Consider the following 9,214-nt stretch of genomic DNA (forward strand, 5'->3'; position numbering starts at 1 on the left):
AGGATACTCATATTGGGCATGCAGCATGCTGGGATGAAGGGCTATCAAGTTTGTACAAATGAATGACATTGACCTTCATTCAAGGTCATAGGGGTCAAATTGGCTAAAATATTTTAACGACTGCTTGACAAAAACTAGGAGGTCTAGAGACCTGATATTGGGCCTGTCACATGCTGGGATGAAGGGCTATCAATTTTGTTCAAATGAATGACCTTGATCTTCATTGAAGGTCACATGGGTGAAATAGGCTTAAATCTTTAAACAACTTCTTCTCAAGAACGAAAAGGCCCAGGATGCTCATATTGGGCCTGCAGCATGCTATGATGAAGGACTACCAAGTTTGTTCAAATGAATGACATTGACCTTCATTCAAGGTCACAGGGGTCAAATAGGCTAAAATCTGTAAACGACTTCTCGAGATTAACTAGGCCTAGAGACCTGATATTGGGCCTGTGACATGCTGGGATAAAGGGCTACCAAGTTTGTTCAAATGAATGACCTAAAGGTCACAGAGGTCAAATAGGCAAATCTTTCAACGACTTCTTCTCAAGAACCGAAATTCCCGGGATTCTCATATTGGGAATGCTGAGATTAAGGGCTACCAAGTATGTTCAAATGAATTACCTTGACCTTCATTCAAGGTCACGGGTCAAATAGGTTAAAATCTTTAAACGACTTTTTGAGAATAACTAGGAGGCCTAGAGACCTGATATTGGGCCTGTAGCATGCTGGGATGAAGGGCTACCAAGTTTGTTCAAATGAATGACCTTGATCTTCATTCAAGATCACAGGGGTCAAATATGCTAAAATCTTTAAATGACTACATTGTATTGTGCTAATAGTCGGATGACCGTTAAGGCCCATGTTGGGTCAAAGGCTTATCAACACGTGGTTCAACGTTGGGATTTACATGTTGGGTCAAAGGCTTATCAACACGTTGAAGTACCAAAGGGAGCTGGGCCGTTTTCGATTATGCGGTTTGACTTGTTGGACCTACATTATGTGTTCGTTTTATGAATTAAAGACGGACATGGTGATTTGATATTGTTTTCAGACAAACCTTGACAAAGCCCTCACAGGCACGAGTCATAAACTGCAGGTCCGTCAGGATTTATACTTGAAATAGTTACTTTAACCAACGATAGAACCGGTTGTTCCGAATAAACGAAAACGGCCCTGGTGTCGAGTGTATAAGGCTCGACTTCACATACATTATGTAGGTCTTATAGTTGTGCATACATGGCATTTTGGGACAGATTCGTCAACAATATGGCTGACGGGCAGTCATTTTAGATTTTGATAGGTGTTTGAAAAGCACAGAAAATATCCCTCTTTCCTTTGTCAGACATTATTTTTTGGTGGGCGCAAATATTTCTCTAGGATTTCTTTATATGGTTTGAATATATCTATAATAAGCTAAAATACTTTAGGGTCGCTGGGGTCATCGTAAATTTTGAACAACTTTTTGATTATACGTTCATCCATTCTCGATACATCCTTGATTCTCCACAGTTTACGATCACTTACGATCTTTCACTGTTATCCACGTGAACATTAGGACATGATGGGAATTGAGAAAGTTATTTTTGAACAAAATATTTGTGTATTATGGAATGAATAGTCGACATGTTTGACCTTCCTTTACGAACCTTTTTAAGGCAAGAAGTCCAGCCTTCAGGTCTGCTGTAAGATAATGGAATAGAAGACTACCATTTTAAAATCAACCCCCACCCCGAGATATAGCTATCCATACAGGGATGACAATCTGTCAGAGTTTATTTAAACGAATTGCACAATCTAATACAAGGAACGTATCGTAGTGGAGCAGAATTACAAGTCTTCATTTTAATTAGACGAACCTCAAGTTCACAGTATCTATACACAATAAGATACGTAGGCTGATGGGTAATATGCAGACACAAGCACTACCTGGCATGTTGAGGAAGTATTTCATGATCGGTTATCGTATTTAGACCTTCATATAATTTGCGACCCTACAAAATTATTAATTTCGTTTTACATTCCCATTTCAAAAATCAAAAGCCTTTTCGGAGTACCAGTGCGGCAGGGCCATTATTTTACTCTTAAATTGATAGACAAGTTGAAATTTAATATGCTCCATCGCTGACAAATGGTATTTTTCCTCTACCAAAAACAGCAACAGGCGATTGGGTATTTTTCTTCAGTTACAAAAAGTTTATTACTTTACATCATTACCACCAACGAAAAGTTTGAACTTCTAATTTTACGTCAAGATAAAGATATTAAGAATTTATTAAAGCCGGTGTACCTCAGGGATCGATCCTAGGCCCCCTACTATTTCTAGTATAGTTTTTGAAATTAATTCTATAACTTTTTTGCAGATGACACGTCCCTTTATATAGTAGTAGACAACCCTGTTACAGCACAGGCAAACCTTAAGTTAGATATAAAAAAGATTCATGTATGGTCCAACAAGTGGCTAGTTGATTTCAACCCAAACAAAACTGAAACTATATTAATATCTAGGAAAAGAGTACCCGCTGACCATCCTCCCCAACATATGAACGATATCTACATTAATATTGTATAATCACATAAACATCTTGGTGTGTATTTCTCTGGTGATGGTCACTGGTTGGATCATGTAAACCATATTATAACGAAAACTTCTTCTAAACTTAACATCATGAGAGCCTTACTGAATTTCAGTTGAATAGACAAACCCTTCTAACTATATATGCCTCCTTCATACGACCAATTCTTGAGTATAACGATGTTGTAAGGGGAAACATACCTAAAGAATTAGAGAAAAAAGCTAGAAAATACTAACATTGAAGCCGCTCGCATAGTATCTGGGGCAACTAAATTAACTAGTATTGCTAAATTATTTCGTGAAGTAGGATGGACAAGTTTATATGATCGAAGACAAAACAGAAACATCATCCACTTCTACAAAATGTTTTACCACCATACTGTAGTAGATATACAAGGATTTAATTTAGATTTGGTATGACATAGTTTTGAGGAACAAAAACGTATTTCACCATGGAGAACATTTGATTTGTATACACTGTGAACAATTCTAGAGGAAGAATATACGTACTGGATTATCGCGGGATATCATAGCTTCGTGTTTAACTTACCTTTCATACCAAACCGCCATCGTTAACTTATTTATGTATCATTGATTTCCAGCGAGTGTGAAGCTGCCTGTAAACCGGAAGTGAGTTGCCGACTGGAATGTTATACAGAGCTAGCAAATTGTAAAGTATTTCTTTATCCATTTATAACTTAGAGGATTATATTATAAGATTTATATCAGAAACATCGTAAACACAGTTCAAATGGAGTTTTTATTAACATTCGTCATCATTTGTATTTTACAAAGGTACTGCCACTCATCAACTATCGTTTCACTCTCATACTGTCAGAAGTCAGGGTGGTGGGAGACAATAATGTGCCGCTATTATTATAAATAATAATATACAAATAGTGTAGTTGAGAAAAATATATAAATTACTTTATATTAAAACTCTAACCTTCAAATATTATAAAGTTCTAAATAAGCTATTTAGAACTAGGCCTATTACTATACGTTTCTACTACATTTACTACTGATAATACAATTACTATAATACTAATAACACTTTCTATAATTTATGATAAATAAGTGATATGTTGCTAGAATTTAGCATACCTAAATTAATCAATTATCTCCTGTGGTAGAGATGCTGTAATGCGGGATATGAGCTCACTAGTATAGCGTGAACACCATGCGAGCACAGGGATTGTCTGACATGAACTGAGTGAAGAGTTTTACGTACCGTGACGCTAAATATAACGTTTCGGGGCACGAGAAAAGATAGGAAATGGAGTAGGAAGAGCAAAGTATATAGAGAAAGCATAGAGTGAGGAGTCGTCTGCTATACCTATATATCTATTAATTTGGAAGACGACTCCTAGATCCTAAAATGTCCTATCATGGCATCGTCTAGCAGTAACTAGCCCTACCCATCAAGAGCAGAGGGAAAGGAGGGAACCTAGCCTATCAATTTGGTATATAGATTCTATAATTTGGAAGCCCTTCTAATTTATCTATGTAAAAATATCTAAACTATAACCTGTACCTATACCTAACCTCTGGGCCGGCGTTATCACACCTACTCTTCATCGAAAGACCGCAGAGGGGTTTTTATCGTGCAAGGCTGGGCATCCTCACACGGGAAGACATGAACTTGTTTTGCACTCCCTTTTATACTTTTCTCACTGGATCACATGATCCCTCTCGTCCAATCAAAACTCGCCTTACATTCACTCTCACAAAAAGTTCCTCTCGTTCCTTATTATAAATCTAGTGATTTATACTATTGAGAACCCTAACATTATGTCCTGTGACTGTCCTTAGTTATAATTACATATTTAAAAACCATTTAGCTATAAAGGACAAGTTAAACTACTATATCCATAAAAAGGACAAGTATTTAAATCCTGAGCCGTCTCGTAGTAATAGCAGACGACGTGCGTAATGAAACTAGTAAACATAGCAAATTGGTCAGAACGATATAGTTCCGTAAATTATCATTAAAACATACTACTGATGAAATCTATTGTATAATAGAACAAGTAATTAATACTAGAATTCTGATGTAAATCTTATAATATAATCCTCTAAGTTATAAATGGATAAAGAAATACTTTACAATTTGCTAGCTCTGTATAACATTCCAGTCGGCAACTCACTTCCGGTTTACAGGCAGCTTCACACTCGCTGGTAATCAATGATACATAAATAAGTTATCGATGGCGGTTTGGTATGAAAGGTAAGTTAAACACGAAGCTATGATATCCCGCGATAATCCAGTACGTATATTCTTCCTCTAGAATTGTTCACAGTGTATACAAATCAAATGTTCTCCATGGTGAAATACGTTTTTGTTCCTCAAAAATATGTCATACCAAATCTAAATTAAATCCTTGTATATCTACTACTTCTGACACCAAATTTGTAGCAGGCCTGGCCTCAATCCTCGTTGGTCATCATATGGTCTTCATATAGATAGTTGACAAACATCGTAAACACAGTTCAAATGGAGTTTTTATTAACATTCGTCCTCATTTGTATTTTACAAAGGTACTGCCACTCATCAACTATCGTTTCACTCTCATACTGTCAGAAGTCAGGGTGGTGGGAGACAATAATGTGCCGCTATTATTATAAATAATAATATACAAATAGTGTAGTTGAGAAAAATATATAAATTACTTTATATTAAAACTCTAACCTTCAAATATTATAAAGTTCTAGATAAGCTATTTAGAACTAGGCCTATTACTATACGTTTCTACTACATTTACTACTGATAATACAATTACTATAATACTAATAACACTTTCTATAATTTATGATAAATAAGTGATATGTTGCTAGAATTTAGCATACCTAAAATAATCAATTATCTCCCTTGGTAGAGATGCTGTAATACGGGATATGAGCTCACTAGTATAGCGTGAACACCGTGCGAGCACAGGGATTGTCTGACATGAACTTGTTTCGCGCTCCCTTTTATACTTTTCTCACTGGATCACATGATCCCTCTCGTCCAATCAAAACTCGCCTTACATTCACTCTCACAAAAAGTTCCTCTCGTTCCATATTATAAATCTAGTGATTTATACTATTGAGAACCCTAACATTATGTCCTGTGACTATCCTTAGTTATAATTACATATTTAAAAACCATTTAGCTATAAAGGACAAGTTAAACTACTATATCCATAAAAAGGACAAGTATTTAAATCCTGAGCCGTCTCGTAGTAATAGCAGACGACGTGCGTAATGAAACTAGTAAACATAGCAAATTGGTCAGAACGATATAGTTCCGTAAATTGTCATTAAAACATACTACTGATGAAATCTATTGTATAATAGAACAAGTAATTAATACTAGAATTCTGATATAAATCTTATAATATAATCCTCTAAGTTATAAATGGATAAAGAAATACTTTACAATTTGCTAGCTCTGTATAACATTCCAGTCGGCAACTCACTTCCGGTTTACAGGCAGCTTCACACTCGCTGGTAATCAATGATACATAAATAAGTTAACGATGGCGGTTTGGTATGAAAGGTAAGTTAAACACGAAGCTATGATATCCCGCGATAATCAAGTACGTATATTCTTCCTCTAGAATTGTTCACAGTGTATACAAATCAAATGTTCTCCATGGTGAAATACGTTTTTGTTCCTCAAAAATATGTCATACCAAATCTAAATTAAATCCTTGTATATCTACTACAATACACCTATGTACCTATCCAACCTAATTCCGTCCACCGTCTCAGATGTGCATAGATATGAAACTCGGAACTCTGATCATACATTCATTACCCTAATTCTATGTAAATCCATCTCTTATAAACAATCATTTTTAGCTCACCGGCCCTTCTTCGGTTATGTCATGGCGTGGCGTCCGTCCGTCCGTCAACATTTAATTTAAATCGCTACTAGTCATAGAGTTCCGCATGGATTGTGACCAAATTTGGCCACAAACGTCCTTGAGTGAAGGGGAACAGAACTTGTATAAATTTTGGCTCTGACCGGCCCCCCCCCCCCCCCCCCCCCCCCCCCCCCCCCAGGGGTAGGAGGGGCGGGGCCCAACAGGGGTAATAGAGGTAAATCCTATAAATCGCTACTTGTCCTAGAGTTCCGCATGGATTTTAACCAAATTTGGCCACAAACATCCTTGAGTGAAGGGGAACAGAAGTTGTATAAATTTTGGCTCTGACCCCCCCCCCCCCCCAGGGGTAGGAGGGGCGGGGTCCAATAGGGGAAATAGAAGTAAATCCTATAAATCGCTACTTGTCCTAGAGTTCTGCTTGGATTGTGACCAAATTTGGCCACAAACATCCTTGAGGACAGGGGAAGTGGACTTGTATAAATTCTGGCTCTGACCCCCCGGGGGCAGGAGGGGCGGGGCCCAAAAAGGGAAATAGAGGTAAATCCTATAAATCGCTACTTGTCCTAGAGTTCTGCATGGATTGTGACCAAATTTGGCCACAAACATCCTTGGGTGAAGGAGAACAGAACTTGTATAAATTTTGGCTCTGACCCCCCAGGGGTAGGAGGGGCGGGGCCCAATAGGGGTAATAGAGGTAAATCCTATAAATCGCTACTTATCCTAGAGTTCTGCATGGATTGTAACCAAATTTGGCCACAAACATCCTTGGGGGAAGGGGAAGTGGACTTGTATACATTTTTGCTCTGACCCCCGGGGCAGGATGGGCGGGGTCCAATAGGGGAAATAGAAGTAAATCCTATAAATCGCTACTTGTCCTAGAGTTCGGCATGGATTGTAACCAAATCTGGCCACAAATATCCTTATGGGAAGGGGAACAGAACTTATATAAATTTTGGCTCTGACCCCCTGGGGGCAGAAGGGTGGGGCCCAATAGGGGATTTAGAGGTAAATATTCAAATTCCTTCAGAAAAGAAACAATGAACCTGTATTCAGAACATTACTTGGCATTACAAACCAGGTGAGCGATACAGGCCCTCTGGGCCTCTTGTTTATCATCCACAATAGACCACTGGAACAAACTGCCTTCTAATATTAGATCTAACCCAACTACTTCAGTATTAAAATCATTTCTTGATAGAAACTTGACAAGAAACATACCTGTTTATTTTAACTTTGGAACTCGTAAGGGACAAATTTATCATACCCGTTTACGCATAGAATGCAGTTCCCTCAATGAACACTTTTTTAACAAAATATCGTGCAGTCTCCAAGATGTGTTTGTGGTCTAATTGAAAACAATTCTCACTTCCTATTAGAATGTACTAGGTATGACGAAGTTCGAACATGATTTATACGTTCATTACCATATACTATTACTGTAGACCTTCTTCTCTTTGGGAACGAAACAACAGAAAATAAGGTAACCAGCTTAGCTGTTCACGATTACACACTTAAATCCGGTAGATTTTCAACTATTGTTTAATCTAACTTTGTCTATATATGCTATTTTAACTAAAACCCTACATCCCCCCTCCCTTTCACTATAATTCCCATTTCTACATCTCCATCATTAATTACTATTTTTTTTACTATTCCTACCCATATTTCCCTAGAAAACTCTTTTCAATTTATTAAATTTCAATATTGCAAACTTTGCATAAGTAAACTTTCTATATGCTGTCTTATCAAGAATGTATTAGCAAATTGATATAAAGGTCATAGATTAACATAAGTGTCTTAGACACTTGTTTCTTTGTTCCTTTATATCGCTTGTATATATTATATTGTTGTATGAAGAAATTAAATAAAGAAAGTTTAAAGATAAAGATATTAAAAAAAAAAAAATTGCATCCCGAAAAAGTCCCATGGCACTATTCCTATATGGAATGAAATGCTGACTTCGCATGCACCAAAAGCAAAATGAATTATTTCTTATTATTTTTGTGTTAATTTCTGCTCTGCCGGCGGTGGAGACGTGATGTTTACTTGGACATCCACGGGAAACTGAAAGTTAGATACAGATTATGTCAATTTGACCCACCAAATCAGTGTTCATAGACCATTTTTAGATCAGAAATCTGTAAAGTAATATTTTACATCAGTATAGCATACTGTCTATAGAATTTGATTTTTTTATCTATTTTTTATCTAAAATATAAACTAATCCTCGGATCCCTGTGAACTCACTTATATCATCCTCGATACTCTAGGGGTCCCGATCACCTACGATCTCTACACCCTGGACTATCTCGTAGTAAAACTGAAGGCAGCTCAGGGAACAAATCTGAAGCAATTGCAGCATGCAGAAAATTTCTTTGAAGTCCGAGCGACGCCCAATTTCAAAGCCACATAGTGTACCGTTATACGGCTTTTTTGATGTACATCAAAGGACTAAATTACCTGTTCTATTGTCTCCAGTTTTACTATGAGATAGTCCAGGGGTGTAGAAATCATACGTGATTGGAACCCATGGATTATCGAGGATGGCCTTATACATTAAATACGATTTATTACGACATATAATGGATGCAGGCTTTTAGCCTCAATACATCCATATCAATATTACATGAATTCAATGATACAATGATTGCTACTTCTAGTGTAATAAATGTTCTTTGTATCCATATTTTTCTACTCGTTATATGTAGAGTATACAGTATATATAATATTTACATGTAATTTAATGTTCATTTGAGTTAATAAGCATATA

This window comes from Argopecten irradians, chromosome 1 (assembly GCF_041381155.1).
Source record: "Argopecten irradians isolate NY chromosome 1, Ai_NY, whole genome shotgun sequence".
Taxonomy (NCBI): domain Eukaryota; kingdom Metazoa; phylum Mollusca; class Bivalvia; order Pectinida; family Pectinidae; genus Argopecten; species Argopecten irradians.